The sequence below is a fragment of the Macrotis lagotis genome, chromosome 2, assembly GCF_037893015.1.
Source record: "Macrotis lagotis isolate mMagLag1 chromosome 2, bilby.v1.9.chrom.fasta, whole genome shotgun sequence".
In the NCBI taxonomy this organism is placed as follows: domain Eukaryota; kingdom Metazoa; phylum Chordata; class Mammalia; order Peramelemorphia; family Peramelidae; genus Macrotis; species Macrotis lagotis.
In genome coordinates this window covers 19,111,867-19,130,061 of record NC_133659.1, presented here as the reverse complement: position 1 = coordinate 19,130,061, position 18,195 = coordinate 19,111,867, and the positions used below count along the sequence as shown (strand labels likewise).

The 18,195-nt window shown below is 37.8% G+C and overlaps 1 protein-coding gene across 8 annotated transcripts in view; it reads left to right on the top strand.

Annotated features, from left to right (window-relative positions):
- Positions 1 to 18,195, top strand: part of FGGY (FGGY carbohydrate kinase domain containing) — a 529,413-nt gene that overhangs the window by 270,961 nt on the left and 240,257 nt on the right. The window contains exon 1 of one of the 8 annotated variants that reach the window (XM_074221313.1): positions 12,767 to 13,116. The exons of the other annotated variants lie outside the window; for them this stretch is intronic. The gene's annotated coding sequence lies outside the window, so the exon portion shown is untranslated. Of the gene's footprint in view, positions 1 to 12,766; positions 13,117 to 18,195 lie in introns of those variants that run through there. 8 annotated transcript variants of the gene reach the window in all.

Here is an 18,195-nt window from a genome sequence, read left to right as displayed (position 1 = left end):
CCAGCCTCACTTTCTCCTCCAGAGTCATCTGGGTCCAGTGGCCAGATCTGGATCAGGACAACTGGAGATGACCCTGGATGTGAGGCAATCAGGGTTAAGTAACTTGTCCAAGGTCTTACACAGTTAATAAGTGTCAAGGAAAGATTTGAACTCAGGTCCTCCTGACTCCAGGGCTAAGTGCTCTATCCACCCAATTTCCCATAGTCTCCCTTAGAGGCATGGGTTCATGCCCTATTTCTGAGAACTTACAATAAATACAATGGAAAGGGGGAAAGGAATGGGTAATACAATGTTAAAAATAACTAGAATACATATTAATAAATAACAAATATTTTTTTAAAGTAAAAATAAAATACTGTTCAATGTCCATACAAGATAGATTATTAGTGAGTTGGTGAAAGGAGTAGAAAATCTAACATGGCTTCCTGTAGGAGATAGTTTTTACTTTTGCAGAAAAATCAAAGAGCAAGAGCTGCATTACTATTTCTGTCTCCCTGCTTTGTTCCTGTGCATTCCCACATGGATGCCCTCCCCCTCTGATCCTTAGACTTGCATTTTTATGTCTGCTCTTTTCCAAGGCAGCTTAATTAGAGGATGTCACTTTTTCTTGTGATAACATATTCTCATGCACAGCAGGACACTCAGAGGATATGAAGGATTCACTGAAGGGTAGAGTTAATGGAGGTGTCTCTAGCATCATCACCACCCTCCTTACTCCCCCCCACCTCCATCTTTGTATGATTGTTGGTACCTTGGCATAGGATTTGTCTGTCACTTAGTGCTGGGCCACATCTGGGAAGGTGACATTGTCATTTATTGATGGAACTCTCCTTTGGGTGAATTTGTGTTGTTCCCCTAAAGTCTTTTTCTAATGCTTCATCTTTGGTGTATAGGTGACCCTGGATTCTTGAAAGCTATACCATCAAGAACAAACTCTGGCTGGTCCTAATAAGATTGAAAGGTCATTTTACATTAGTCCAGTGACTGACTGTGGCTCTTTTTAAAATTAGTTATCAGATGACTGACTTCAGGGTAAAGTATTCTTCTAGTCATGGTATCCTGCAAATATCATCTACTAAGTCAGTGACTTTTAATATGGGCTCTGTGGTTAGATTTCATGGAGTCTATGAACCTGTATTGGGGAAATAATATATTTCTTTCCATATAATAATTTTTCTTTCAAAGCATGATTATTAGAAGGGGTTTGCAGGTTTTACCAGCCTACCAGAGCTATCCATGGCATGAGAATGATGAAATTTTTTTTCTAAATTAATGAATTATAAATTAAGAGAGATCCAGGAGATTGTCTTAGAAGACACATAGTTAATAACTTAAGATCATCTAGAAGGCAAACATCAGAATTGAGATTTCAACCCAGATTTCTCTATCTCTGTTGCCGATTTCAATTCAGTCTTCCACACTATCACATGCATGTATTAAACTTCCTAATATATAATGCTATTCCATTATTCTTTGTTAGAATTGCCATTCCATGGCTGTGGTCATCAAATATCCCTTGAAATAATGTTCTCACTCAAACTTCAAATTCTATTTTCCCTTGCCACCTCTTTCCAAAGCTTTTACTTTCTTTGTGGAGATTATGGGGAGCTCAGAAACTCACCTTTCAGATATGCCATCCTTTGTTCAATTTGACCAGACTGCCATCCATACCTGGTATTGTTAATCCAATCTTGGGCTTAAGAATTAGAACCACAAAATGCCCCATCTTCTGCCTGTATCCCCTAAACCTATATTGAGTCCTAGACATCCAAGACTGGTTATTTGGGGATCCTATATATGTAAAACAGATTATAATGATTCTAGTCCCCCCCGCCAAGGTTAAATTTGCTTTGGTGTATTAAGCTATCTAATTGCCCTTGTTTGTAGCTTGTAATACATTGGTAATAAAGTACACGTTTTTACAAGAGACTTCTTAAGACAATTTTTTCTTATTGCCTTGATGAATTTTTTCCCTTATATATTACTGATTATATTATTGTAATTCATCTTAAATTGTATCAAATTTTTCTATATTATTTAATTTCCCAATATCATAGGAATGTAGATTTATAGATGTATGGGACCTTGGAGGTCACTGAGACCAACTCTCACATTTTATAGCAAACGAATCTGAGATCCAGAGAAGTTTAATCACTTGTCCAGGGTCGCAGAGCTAGTAAGTGTCTGAAGAGAAATTTAAATTCAGTTCTTTAATCCAAGTTCACTTTAAAGCCCCTTAAATCAAATTTACATGATTCTTGGAAAATATATATTTTGCCAGCCTTACTTGTGTGTGGATTATTGAAATAAATAAATATAGTTCACAGGTTATATAAGTTGACATGATCTGAGGTCTGACCCACCTTTGCAGAGAATATAAGAAGGATCAGGTCTGCACCATTAGTTAGAGTGGGATTAGATGAGAAAAATCTCACCAACTTCCAAGTACCAAAAATATCAACGATTTCCAAGAGTGGTAACAGACTAGAAATGTAGCTATCATCCACTCTTAAATCATTTCTCATCTAAGGGTGTAAATGTGGGTTTAGTAGGAAAGCAGTTTCCCTAACCCCGCTTAGGATGTATGGGAGACCTTAACCTGCTGTCTCCAGCTTGCCCTCTCCCCCCCAAAATGCTAGTTATTTAAATGCCTATCACACATAGCAAATAATAAATAAATAAATAAATCCATCTATCCAATTAAAATGGCAAACAGAAAATGGAAAAACTTACAGAGAATGCAATGTTTCAGCAAATATCAAAGAGTAAATGGATGAGGAGTTAAGTAAGGTGTCACATAAAACCAATGGAGGAATAATTTCATCCAAGGGGAGGTCTTCTCTAAAGCTTGGATGTTTCTTCATGATGGATTGGATCCCCATATATGTCCATAACTAGGGTATTCCATTCAGAGTCTTTCTCTTTCCCCAATCTACTATTGGTTGCCTTCTCTACAAGTTGCTCTCTTTAGGTTAAGAGTTTCTGGAAATAATCTTAGTACCGGTGTTTAGCTTTGTGCTCAAAAAACTTCTGTTTCTCTCTAAACATATACAAAATTAATCCAGAATAGAGTAGAAACTTACTTACGTTGTGCTCCTAAGCTAAAACTTTTAGGTCCTTGCTAAAATTAGCCAACTCTTATGTCTTCATAATCCATATAATTTGCACAATGTCTTCTGTAATCATCAAAATGCTATATAAATGGCAATTTTATTTTTCTTGTTCTTACTCTTTTAAAATTTTTTAAAACTTTTAAAACTTTTTTTAAACTTTTTAAAACTTTTTCATGTTCTTACTCTTATTTATATGAAGTACCAGAAGTAGGTAGTGGTCCCCATTATTAACAAGACTCAGGAAGTCTCATTTCCTCAACCATGTCTCAAGGAGACAATAGACTATTTCTCTATTCTTCATGTGAGGTAGGCATAGGACTACCTCAATACCAATCAGAAAGTAGGCAGTAATTACCACTATTCATGTTTCTTTTGTTTAACTGTTGAGAAATATTATATAATGGCTAGAACACTGGACTTGGTAACCAGGCTATCCATAAGACTTTATTATATTAAAATAAATAGGAATCTGCTATACACCAGATACTGTGTTAAGTATTAGGGAATAAAAAGAAACAAAAGTTAGTTTCTGTTCTCAAGGAGCTCAAAGTCTCTTGGGGGAGACATCCAAACGACTATGTACAAACTAGATACAAATAAGATAAATTGGAGATTATTTCTAGAGAGGCTATATTTGCCCATCATAGCTTAGTTTCCTCAAAGATATTATGATGTCCACTTGTAGGCATTATTTCCTGAATCTAAGGAAAATTTTATTGATTTCTAAAGGTAAATCCAGTTCAATCCTGGCATCCTAATTTTCAGAATCAGGTGGGATCCCTGAGGTCATCTAGTGTGACCTGTGCTTGACCAGCAGTCTCCTCCATAAAATATTAAATTTATTGTCTATTCTCAACTTCGGGAGTGCTTAACACATGTAACACATGTATGTATGTGTGTTTATGTGTGTTATGGACTTCATGGGAAGTCTGGGGAAACCTATGAACTCCTCAGAATCCTTTCAAATATGACAAAGAAAACTATATTGAAATAGTTATCAAAATATACATTTTTAAAGAAATTCACAGAGACCATGCTAAGAACCCATGTACCCACTTAAGAACTCCCAGTGACAGGAAGTTCATTACCTGTATAGACAGTCCACTAAGCCTTGATGCTTTAACAAGCCCTCTCAGGAAACTTTTTAGATTGGCTTTTTTGTTTTGTTTTGCTTTTTGTCCTTGTCTTTTTGTTTCAGAGCCTCTGGCCTTGGGAAATTTGTTCTAAAGGAGGCACCCCTGCAAACATCCTGTGCTCCCTTCCTCTCCAACTTTGCTGGAAAGATGTTTTATTCAGCCTGGGGCCTGTTTGACCATTATGAACTCCCTCTGCCTCCATTGCTCCCTTTGGGAGCTGCTTCTTGTGGCCGGTTTTAATGGAAGGGACGGCTGGTGACATTCCCGGGCTTCAAGCCAGATTCTCATTTAATTTTGTTTGAAGACTGCTTGGCCTCCCAGATGCTGTTTCCAGAGATGGAGCTTTTATAAATGAAGAAATTGAATTTTCTTTCATTTGAAAAACCCGGAGCCCCTACTGTCTTATCACTTGGGCAGTTTTCCCAAAATCTGCAAGAAAATCCACCATCAGTGACCCAGATGAGGACCTTAAAGGGAGGAAAGTGATGGTATCATTTTAGTTAATCTTCCCCCATTAAAATCCCCATGGCAACTTGGGTAAAGGAGGGGGGCTTGCCCTAGTGTTCTGGCCAAGTGCCATCTTGACAAATTGTCTTCAGGCCCATGTCTTCAGTGTTCACTGGGGCCAACTAAAATCAGTGGGAAGGTATTTGGCTTCATCATTTAAAACAGTTGCTAATTTTCACTTTCCTCAGAATTCGATGTATAGTTAGTAGTAGAAGAGAGACTCATCTCTATTCAGTTTTAAAGAAAATTAAAAATGAATAAAAAAGGCAAAAAAAGACCCTCTAAAGCTTTGAACCTGAGTCCTGTCTCAGTAGAAGCCAGGCATGGAATTAAGAAGAGTTGGATGACATTCTATTCCTGGAATAGGATGATCACTTAAATCTGCTGTTCCTCAGTTTCCTAAACTATTAAATAGGAATAATAGAGGTATCTCCTTCACAGGTTTGTTATAAGAATCTAATGAAATATTTATAAATCTTAAAGTACTATTATGAAAATTATCGATTTCATCAGAATCACTATTAATGGAATTTCTTGAGATTACAATTATGTATGTGCTTATAAATGTCTATGCATGTATGTATGCATGCAACCCATTTACCTACACACATGGGTATTTATGTGTGTACATACAGAGTGCATACATGAACATTTGCATACATATATAAATAAACCTATTTCCCAAATGAAATGGTTCAACAATTCAGTGATTTGAGTGCTGGATCTGGAATGAGGAAGATTTGAGTTCAAATCTAGCCTTAAATACTTATCTGCTATGTGACCCTGAGCAAGTAACCACTTCTACTTGCCTTAGTTTCCTTCTCTGTAAGTGGGGATAATAACAAAAACCCATGTCCCAGGTTTGTTGTGAAGATCAAATAAAATGATACTTGAAAAAGGGGTTAGAATATAGTAGGTACTATGATAGCAATTATTCCCATCTCTCTCTTCCTTTCCCAACTTGGGCATTAGCTCTCTTGAACAGTGAGCATAAATTCGCCTTGCCCACTAAATTTATTTAGCCCCATACCAGATCCTGGTTTAAATATCTAGTTTAAAATAATTCACCGTGGCAATCTCATAGATTCAAGGTAAAAAAGGTTCATATAGACAATCACATTCAATCCTCACAAATAATAAGTGAGTAAGCTGAGGCCCAGAGAATTTGCTGAAGGTCACACGGTTAGTACATGTTGAGGCAGAATTTGGTCTCAGGTCTTCCTTCCAGAACTCCATCCCTTTCACCCCATAGGAGTCCCTCTAGAATGGACCTTCATAAACCAAGTGTCTAGTCTTAGGGGGAAGTTAATCCACCAGGTTTTGGAATGACCATTCTTGGGTAGCACTGTCTTTGATGATGACTCAGCAGCCTGTCCTCTAGTCAATCTCATAACAGACCATGTTTCTCATTCCTTCCAAATCTTTGACTTGAGTATCCTGACATTGAACAAACCAATTGTTGTGTACTCTCTTCCTGCCTTGCTTTATATGTCTTGCTTTGGGTAGAGTAAATAAATTAATGCAGTATTACTTCTGGAAAGAGAGTCATTCTACTGCCCCATGACTCCATTCTCTGGATATTCCTCCCTCCCCAATACACTTCTGGGGAACATGTACTATTTCTCATGTGTTCATAACCCCAGAACTTAACATAATGCCTATTGAAGGGTGAGTGTTTAATGAAGCTTTTTCATTCTCCATTCATATACCTACCTCATGGGGTGATTCTAAGGATCAATAGTGCAAATTGAAACTTATTTTTATGTAAAAATTTTCTTAAATTTACATATATGTCTATATTCATATAAATGTGTATACATGCATGTGTGGGTGGATGGAGGTGGTAGTTAGGACACACAGACTCATCCCTTCTAAATGTGAGGTCTTCAATTTAACAAACATCTGTTACATCTCACTTGGTACCATGGAAAGCACATTGATTTTAGAGACAGAGAACTAAGGCTCAGATTCTTGCTCAGATTCTTACCTCTAGAACCTTGGGCAAATAATCTCTCAAGACCTTAGCTCCCTCACTTATAAAATGAGGGGTTTACATTAGATGTTTCAAAGATCCCTTCCAAGAGTATATTTTTATGAATAATAAAGATGATATCATCAACAGCTAGCATTAATGTGGCATTTTACAGGAAGCAAAACAATTTGCGATATCATCCCATTTTATTCTTATAACCACCCTGGGGATAGGTTGCATTATCACTCCCATTTTACAGATGAGGAAACTGATGCAGACAGAGATGATCTGGAATACAAAGTTAGGATCTAAGACCAATTTTGAAGCCAGGTCTTCCCATTGTAGATCCAGTGGTCTATATATTGGGCAATTGAACTTCCTTTTATCTGCCACAGAATCTGTGATTCTATACTATTTGGGAGATGCCATGTTATTTTGGGTGATACAAAGATTAAAAGTAGAAACATTACCTGTTCCCAATGAGTATGGTCTATCAGGATGAGATGGAATGAAAAAATGAATATGGAAAATGAAACATGAGCTATGGAGAATAGAATTAGTGCAGGGGGTGGCTCTTATTCCTTGGGCGATCAAAGTAGGCTTCCTATAAGAAGTTTTTCTTGCGCTGAGCTTTGAAGGAAGTTCATTGTTAGCATAAGCCCCATGCCCTCAGTTAATAGAACTGGGATATATCTGGGCCTTTTTTGAGTAGGGATTTCATAATTACATAGAATCATGGAATGTAAGTACTGGGTGGGGACTGAATCGATCAGTGAGTCCAACCCTCTCATTGTCCTCGTAAGGAAACTGATAGAACAGTTTTGTGCAGGATAATGCCTTACTAATAATACTACCTTACATTAATTTTGTGCTTTTACCTTAAAATACTCTCACATCTGTTATTTCTTTCAGCATCCCCAAGAACTCTGAGAGGTAAGTGAGGTTAATGCTATTTCCAGGAAGATGAGTCACATCAAGATAAACTGAGGCTCACAAAGTGGAAAAAAAAGTATTTAGCAGAAGCCACTGAATCACTGGTCTTGGTCTCTGAACTTTTAGACCAGAAATATCAATCTTTTCTTTCTCCCATTGGCTCCCTGTTACCTCCAGAATCCAATGTCAAACCCTCCACTTGGACTTTAAAGCCCATCCTAAACTAGCTACCTCTATGCTTAGCCAGAGCCTGGTACATAATTATTTATCAAAGCTTGATAAATATTATTTCCTATTCATCCCAATCCCCATCTTCAGATTCTCATTTAGTGTAAATGATATCCTATTGATTTATGTGTCTTAAAAATATCTCTTGATTTTACTACTCCCTCCTTTAAAAGCACAGATTGTTGGAATTCAAATGGAGCACCATGGGTCTCTGTCAGTCCTCACCTGTCCAGGCATCCCCTCTGCAACATCCCTCCACTTGAGATAATAGCAACCCCTAATTTCCAAAGGAGTATATTAAGAGAGAAAGCATTGAGGCAGCTAGGTGGCGCAGTGGATAGAGTACTGGCCTTGGAATCAGGAGTACCTGAATTCAAATACAATCTCTTAATAATTACCTAGTTGTGTGTCCTTGGGCAAACCACTTAACCCCATTGCCGAGAGAGAGAGAGAGAGAGAGAGAGAGAGAGAGAGAGAGAGAGAGAGAGAGAGAGAGAGAGAGAGAGAGAGAGAGAGAGAGAGAGAGAGAGAGAGAGAGGGAGAGAGAGAACGAGAACAAACGTGAATGATAGTGCATAAACAAGACCTTTACAAAATAAATTGAGGGATGATCTGGGGTGGGGGGGGATGTCATAAAAGGTTGCCTTTTAGCTGAAACTTGAAGAAAACCAGAGAAACCAGGAAGCAGAGAATTCCAGATGTGGGAATATGAAGACCAGTGACAATGTTTGGTGCATAAAAAAGCAGTAGGGGACTCTATTTCTGATCAGGTGTGTGAAGAAGAGTAAGGTTTAAGGAGAATATCAAGATAGGAAGGTGCTAGTTTCTAAAGGGTTTTAAAAACCAACTGGCAATAGAGAACTGATGGAGTTTATTGAAAAAGGTTATGACATAGGCAGACTTCTGCTTTAGGAAAATAATTTTGGCAGCTGTCTGGAGGAATGACTGAAGCAGGGAGGGACTCGTCAAGCAGACCAACCATTGCAACAGTCTAGTTATGAGATGATGAGTCCTGCTCCAGGGTGACCGCAGTGTCAGAAGGGAGAAGATGTCTAGAAAAATGTGTTAAAAAGCATAGGACATGGAAATTGATTAGATATAGGAAGAGGTAACAGTTAGAAGCTGGAGATGATGCCTAGGAGACCTGGAGGAGGATGATATCCTTGCCTGTATTAGGGGATTTAGGGAAAGGGGAGGGTTTGAGGGGGGAAGATGAGTTCAATGTAGGGTATATTGAGTTTAAGATGTAGGTGGACTTCCAGTTGGTGATGACCAGTAGGCTATTAGATATGTCATTATTGAGCTGAGAATCAGCTGCATAGAGATAATTATTTAATTCTTGTGAGCTAATGGTATCACGAAGCAAAACAGGATGGAAGCCCAATATAGAGCTTTGGGGTATATCCACTGCTAGCAGGGACAGCCTGGATGAAGATCCAGTAAAGGTCTGAGAAGAAGCCAAAAGAGAAGGAGAAAAAGAACTAAGAGGTGGCAAAATTACCAAAAACTCCCACCTAAAAACCATCACTAACAACAAAAAACATAGGAAACAAGGGAGTATCCAGTAGAGAAGAATGACTGACCATATCAAACTGAAGAGAGAGATACAGGAGAATGAGGATGGAGAAAAGGCCATTAGATTGGTGATTAAGAGATCATTGTTGAATGGTTTCCATTCAACAGATACACACTCCTCTGAACTACCAGCTTAAGCCAAAATCTCATCTGTCTCTTTTTCATCTTTATTCAAACATATACCAACCTGCCATCACTAGATAATGACTTAAGCATCAGACCAGAGGATTGGATACTCTTTTCAATGCTGCCTTTCCTCAGAATGGGAAAAATTGGTGCTCTATTTAGGGCTATTAGACTGCTACCTTCTTGCACTGTTGCCAGTTGACTTGCTTCCCTGGTTCTGGTGTTCTCTAGGGTTCTCATGCTGAAGTTCAAGTCGCATGTTTCAATTGCATGTTGAAATGCCTATCAGGATTTTAGTTATCAATTGTATGCAGATAACTTATTTATACCTATTCAGTCCCACCTGTTTTCCTGAGTTCCAAACCCTCATCTCCTTCTCTCTGTTGGGTCTATTTGGCTAGTTCATCAACAAACTCAACATATCCTAATGAGAAATTATTATATTTCCCCCAAACATGCTCTTCTTCTTCATTTCCCTATTTCTGTCAAGACCATCATTATTTTTTATATCCTAGGTTTACAGCGTTGTAGTCATCCTTGATACTTACTACTCTATCACCCCACGTATTCAGCCGGTCACTAAAATTGATCGAGCCTACTTCTATTATATGCCAGAAGTTAGCAAAGTGTCTGACACATAGTAGGCTCTTAATAAATGTTTGACTGGTTGATGTGTCTAAGCTTTCTTTTTCTAATTGTGGGGCCAACATTGTAATCTGGGAATTTATCTCTGACAGAGACCAGTGCTCTAGCCTTCTAATCATACTCTCTGCCTTTAGTCTTTCCCATCTGTAATCCATTCTTTATGTAACTATCAACTTAATGTACAAAAGAGCAGGTCTGATTACATCAATTCCTGTTACCTATTTCATTTATCAGATTAAAAAAAATTCTCACCCTGAAATTTAAAGCTACCTATAATATGCCGCCTTTCTTTGCACCTTCACTTTATTTCACATTTCACATATTTCTGCACTCAGTTTTCTGATCAAACTGGCCTTCCAGCTATTGGATTTTGTTCAGATTACATTTTCTGTCTCCATGCATTTGCCTGTTTGATTTTCTGTGTCTGAGATGCTGTCTTGTTCCAACTTTGTCTCTGAAGATCAGTTGCTTCCTCCCAAAGAAAAATTTTCCATATCACTCTACTTTTTAGTGAAGCGAAAGTGATTTCTGAAGTTCCTAGGTTCCTCCTTTTTACATTTGAACATGGAAACTGAGTTTAGAGAGGATAACTCATTTGCTCAAGTATACATTACTAGTGAGAATCAGAAACAGGATGTCAAAAAAACAAGTGTTCCTACCATGGATTAAATTTCTTTGTAAAATTAATTTTATTTGATTAAATTAAGATTGTTTTAATTGATTAAATTAATAATTTATTTCATGTATTTTAAAATTAATGTATAATTTTCTGCCACCTTAAAACTTAACCTTGAATAGTCCTGACCCAGCCCCCAAGTAATTACCTTATCTTATCCTGGGTCCTAATTATCAGTTTTATTACTTTCTTCTCTTAGATTATATCCTGAATTTATCAGATACAAGAAATCGAAGGGGGCAGCAGCTTTCATTTACAAAGCATTTAAATTTGCACGAATGTTTAGACTGGAATAAAAAGGTAGTAGATGAATCTAACCGAGAATAGTAAGAGAGACATAGGAGAAACGGATTACAATTAGGAAAGCCCGAAAGGAATCTAGAAGTTTAGAAATCGAATAATCAAATGGGAGAACTGGGAACTTAGGTGATTTAATGAAGACAAGTTTCAGTGGAATAGAACTTCCTTCTGCAGAGCCTCCATGGCATGATTTTTTTAGAGTATGGATATAATGCTTATTCCCCTCAAAAGATTGGTTAATGGAGATTTGGCTTCATAAATTTAGAGTTGATAAAGATCTTACGGATCATCTTGCCCAGGATCAGAGAGTTTAATTTGCTCACAGCTGCCAAGATCAGCACCTTGAAATCAGAAAATCTGGTTTCAAACTTGGACATTTCTGTGAATAACCCATATGTACTGGGTGAGTTAGACCTTAACTTCTAAATTGTAAAAATTAAGGAGTGAAAGGCAGAAAGTTTTAGTAAATGAGGCACTGTCCCTGGAGTCAATAATGCTTTATTCAAATCTTCAATTTTTCCATCTTGAAAATGAAGAAAATGGACTGGTTGACTCTATGATCCTATGATCCTTCAGAACTTAGAACCTGGTTCAATTGCCAGAAATCCTATAGGGACTTTTACCCTGAGGTTCAGCCCTCCTGATTGGTGACTTTTTCTCTCTGAATACTATTTCAGTAAACCCTGTGCCGTGCTTTGCTTCCTTCCTTCCCCTTCCTCCTGCTTCACCACTTCCTCCACAGTTTCTTTATCTACTACCTCAATGCAAGGGAGTCTCCACTCTTTTTCCTTCAACCCCACTCCCCTACTTCTGAAATCATGAACTATGACCAAGTCTGCCATTATTCCTGGATTGTGTAGTTCAATTTTTTCCTCTATGATTCCATTCTCCATCCCTGTAACTTTTTGAACCAAAATGCCCATCCCTGACTCTCTCATGGGTCCCAATTAGAATGTAAGCTCCTTGAGGGCAGACATATTTTAGTTTCTCTATTTGTATCCCCTGTTCTTACCCAAGTGTCTGATATACAGTAAGTACCAATTAATGCTTTTTCATCCATACATTCATCCATACATCCATCCATTCAATGACCTCAAATGTCCTCAAAATTATCTTTCAATCTAACTCTTTGATTCAATGACTCTATAGGAATTTAACTTAACTTTTCTAGACCTTAAGTATTTCATTTATTAAACAATCTGAACCATATAATCTTTAAGGTATCTTTCACCTCTAAACCCATAGTCCTATGTGGCAAGATACAGCTGACCATGGACACTTAGCCAGAACAGCAATACACAAGTCCTAGATGTCATTTTAAGGGGAAGACATAGACTTCCTTAGTTGTATTGCATAGATCAGGTGGCATTTTCTTTTTTACCTTTTTTCTTCTTAGTTTCATGGTCAAATGCAATTGTTCACAGGATCAATCACATAAGTGCACACACAGACATTATACACACACACACACACACACACACACACACACACACACACATATACACACATAAACACAATGGAGGTGAGTTCTGCTCAGCAGGTTAAAAGCCAAACTCAGTAAGAAGCTGGATCATCCTGTTGACTCAGCATCCTTACAACTGAGTTGACTATTTCTTATTTTCTGGTTTGTTTGTTGATGTTGCTTCTTTTCTTAAACATCCATACACTCACACAAAGGTCCAAAGTTGAGTCTCATTAAATCCTAGCCTTTGCACTGAACGTTATGCTCAGGCCCCCAGTTGAAGGGATGCATTGTTGTCTGCCCTGACTGTTACGTCTGGTAAATAGCTGGTTGTCATGGTGATGGCAGAGAAGGTGGAGGGTCCTCGATAACCACATGAATTCTTTAAAGAAAACACCATCAGAGCAAATTCCAGGGCAGGTTTCAAGAAGAAGAGGAAAAAGGTCAGACAGCTCCTTCCTTTTGTAAACTAGATTCTAAAAAAGAAGCGGGGGAAGGACAAATTCTTGTAATTGAAGGTGCTCATCTTGGTAAAAACAAAACAAAAAACCTCAAAATCCAGAAATAAAGACAATGGTATTTGGTCAGGCTGTGCACAAGCTGTGGCATAAAGGTACAAGGAATTCTTTTTTCTTTTTTAATAAAAGCTTTTTAAATGAGTTTATGTTGGCTGGGTAGAAATGTTTTTCTTTCAAAAACTATTATCAGTTGCTAAATATCATCCAATCTTAGATTTAGAACAGAAAGGGACATCTGATCTGATCCTCTCATTTTTAAAGAAAATTTATTTTAATTGATATCTTTTATTATTTCTTTCTCTTTATTCATAAATATATCCCATTCTATTCCTCTACCCATTAGGCTATTTTTAATAACAAAGAAGAAAAAAATTAATTCAGCCAAACTAAGATATCAGATGAAGTTGACAGTATATCTTATTTTCCTTTACCCACACATACACTCACTCATGATATGTTTCACGCACACACTCATACATACATGCATGCATGCTTGGATGCACACTCACACATATACACATGTCCACCTGCACACATTACACAAACACAGAGATACACATACATGCACACCTCTTTGTGAAGAGATAAGGATAGAGCCTGGATTTTCTCCTTCTGGCATAAGCTTCATCCTCATTTTACTAAGATGGATAGATGCCATTTAACTTCCACAGAGCATCGGTATCTTATTATATTCTTGGTAAAACTGAGGCAAACTCTCCAGGAGTATTTCTGTTTTCAGATTGTTTCCTTGGGCAAGTGAAAGATTGATTTCTCAGGATGACGCCATAACATCTGGATGAAAATGGAAAAACCCGGGCAGTCATCCACAGCATATGTTTTGTCTACATGGCACGGAATGCCCAGATGGTTGGAAATAGCCAGATGTTTGGCATCCAATAGGTGAAGTTGCAAGAAATTTGGAGCCTTGATATTTCAACAGCCCCTGGACACTGGACATTGGCAGAAGATACCACCCCCCCCAAAAAAACTCTCCATGAGGCTGTCTACAAGAGCATATGCAGTTTTTGATTCCCAAACCAATTTTAGATATTCCCAGTCCTTGGTGTGTTGTCCTTTGGAAACTGTGGGAGGAACCATATACTAAGCATCTTGAAAATATTGACTATCTTAACAGCCAAGAGCTTTCCTGATAAAATAAACATTTTTATTTGGAAGCGAACACTTTGGATTTAAATAGAATAGAGGAAAACACCTCTGCACATTTCAAATGTGTGACTTTGAAAATGAACTAGAGAGACATGGACAAACAGAAGCATGCAAAGTTAGAAGACGGGTACCCTGAATATTTTATCATCCATCACAGTTACTGAGTTTCCTTTGGTAGGATGGATTGACATTATTTATCCAGAAGCCTACAGACATATTTGTTATAGACACTAGGTTATTCTTCTCTTAGGGCATCAATTCTGATATGTCAAATAAAATAAAACTTGAGAAATTATCCAGATAATAAAGATGGCATGTTATATAGAAAGAAAGGCATGAGATTTGGAGACAGCAGACTGGAATTGGAATCCTAGCTCCAAGTTCTGCAATTCAAATTATACTTTTCCCCTGGTCTCCTCCCCTCTCCTTCCTTCCCCTTTTCCTCCTCTCTCCTCTCCTCTCTTTTCCTCTTTTTTCCTCCCCTCCCCTCTCTTCTCCTCCCTCCCCTCCCCTTTTTCTTCTCCCCTCCCCACCCTTCTCCCCTCTCCTCTTCTCTCCTTTCCTCTCTCCTTTCCTCATTCAAAATTATTGATGACCTTACATGGATTCAATGCAGATATTATGAGAATTAATAGCAGGATCATTGATATGGATTTAGAAATTATCTGTTCCACATCCTTCCTTTAAGAGATAAGGAAACTGAATCCTGTAGTCAGTTCTCTCTCCCTCCAGTAGAAATTGTCAATATTTATGTGTGTATGAATCTACATAAATGTGTATATAAGCATACAGAAACACATGCATGTATAATGTATAATATGATACTTTGAGTGAATATAATGCAGATTGCATGGATGCAAATGTACCTGCATGTACACAAAAACATTTCTCAATATAAATTGTGGCCCTCAAGACAAAAGTAGGCACTCATGGGCAGACACTAGTTTGTTTTTTTAATCCTCAGTGCCTTATGCAATGTTGATTCTTAATAAATGACTGAGTGGTGGATCAGTGGAATAGACCAATTGCAATAGCAGGAAACCATTATAGTAATCTGCTGTTTGATAATCAAAGTCCAGCTTCTGGGATAAAAACTCTCTTCAATTAAAACTGTTGGGAAAATTGGAAGTTAGGATGGCAAAAATTTGGATTAGCCCAACACCTCATATGCTATACCAAGATAAGATCCAAATGGATACAGGATTTAAACATAAAAGACAATATTATAAGCAAGCCAGGAGATCAAGGAATAGTTTACCTGTCAGATCTATGGAAAGGGAAGCAGTTTATGATCAAGGAAGAGTTGGGGAACACCATTAAAAATAGACTAGACAATTTTGATTACATTAAACTAAAAAGTTTTGCAGTCAAAACCACTGTAACCAAGACCAAAAGAAATGCAGGGAAATTGGGAAACAATTTTTACAAGTATTTCTGAAAAAAAGGACTCATTTCTAAAATATACAGAGAACTGAGTCAAATTAAAAAAAAAAGACAAGCCAGTCCCCAATTGACAAATGATTAAAGGATATGCAAAGGCAATTTACAGCTGAGGAAATCAAAACAATGCATGGTCATATGAAAAATTGCTCTAAATCACTAATTATTGGAGAAATGCAAATTAAATCATCTCTGAGATACCACCTCACATCTCTCAGACTAGCCAATATGACCAGAGAGGACAATGAGCAATGTTGGAAGGGATGTGGGAAATCTGGGACACTAATACATTGTTGGTGGAACTGTGAACTCATACAACCTTTCTGGAGAGCAGTTTGGAATTATAACCGAAAGGCAACAAAAATGTGCATACCCTTTGATCCAGCAATACCACTATTGGGTCTATACCCTGAAGAGATGATGGAAAAAAGGGTAAAAACATCACTTGCACAAAAATATTCATAGCAGCCCTGTTTGTGGTGGCAAAGAATTGGAAATTGAGGGGATGTCCATCAATTGGGGAATGGTTTAATAAACTGTGGTATATGTATGTGATGGAACACTATTGTCCCATTAGAAACCAGGAGGGATGGGAATTCAGGGAAGCCTGGAAGGATTTGCATGAACTAATGCTGAGTAAGATGAACAGAACCAGAAGAACATTGTCCACCCCAACAGCAACATCAGAGTGATTGTCAACCTTGATGGACTTGCTCATACCAACAGGGCCACGATCAGGCACAGTTTTGGGGCATCTGCAAAGAGAGAATGCCATCTGCATCCTAAGAAGGAAATATCCTGCTATCTTATTATGTAATTCTGCTATATCTTATATGTATATTCCTTAAGGATATGATTTCTTTCTCATCACATTCAACTTAGAACAATGTACACCATGGAAACAATGTAAAGACTAACAGAATGCCTCCTGTGGGGGAGGGAAGCAAAAATGGGGGAAAAATTATAAAATTCAAAATGAGTAAAATCTTTCAAAAATAAATGATCGTGACATGTTGAATTATATATCTATGTCAAAGTTTTGGACTGATTCTCCCAGTCCTCTACATACATGTGCACATATATACATACACCCGTGTGCTTGGGCATGGGCACTCATACACATTCACACACACATACACACATACTACCAGATCAGAGTCTTAAAATTGACTGTATTCCTTCCATTCTAGGGGTACCCTGCAGAATTGAGGGATTTTGAGGAACAACCAATAAGTTCACTGGTATAATGAAATCTCAGTGGGAAAATCACCTCTAGCTATGTCCACAGACACTACTTCCTCACTCTTCTAGGCTCAGAGTTGCCTCAATTGCACATTCTTGACCTCAGCTCAAACTCTCAGGTTTGAGCTCAGATCTTACTTTCTTGTCTGTTGTACCATCTAACTGATTAGTTAAAAGGGGAGAATGCCCAGCCTTTTTTTCCTTCATCCTACCCAGATTTCAAGACTCCTTTAGGTGCTGAGTTTTTGCAGAGGAAAAAAAGATAGGATTTTATGACTGATTGGGCATGAGAGAAAAGGAGACAATAAAAAATCAAACATGACAACAACATGGATGCTAAATCATAACCCAGATTTTGCTTTTTAAGATAAGTTTCTGATATCTTAATTCCATTGAAATTATAAACAGGATAGAACATGACTTCATTTTTGCATTTATACTTTGCATTGTGCTTGATATAAGATCAGCCATAGTATATCCCTTTTAGTCCTGTATTTGAATTTCTTTGGTTATTTATTATCCTTTAAAAAAGCTGTTCTCTTGGGATTAAAATGAAGGACAATAAGATACTCTGAAGAAAAAAAAAGGATATTCCAAGGGTGTAGCTGCTAATCATTCCAAGCCTTAGTTATTGGTGAGTGATGTTGAAGGTTCTTTTATTTCAACAGGTCAATAAAATCAAATGGTGACTAATTTCTCTCCTCAGTCAATTAATTTTGGAGTTTTTCCCCAAAGCACAGGAAAATGTAAATTTATGGAGGGCAAGAGTAGAAGGCTTTTTCCAGTGCCTTCATAGATTTTCTTAGAAAGACAGATAAAACAATTGGTGGGATTTAATTCACATGGCCAATGAACAGTCCAAGTCCCTACTTGGAATGTTCTTGGAATATCAGGTGGATAGATTAAGACTTCCACAATGCTGGGAGATTTTCCTAGTGTGAACTTGTGGGAAGATGTGGACAAGAAGACATAGGATGGGCAGGCATGGATAGACTAAGATCTCTGTCATTGGAGGGAGCTTCCAAACAGATGATCTCAATTTAAGTATGTTCCAAGAGTCAAGACCCTGGCACACAAGCAGAGAGAACTGCCCAGTTCTCAGGATCCCACGACTCAGGCCCTGGCAGGTCCAGGGAGGGGAGCCTCTTTCCAGCT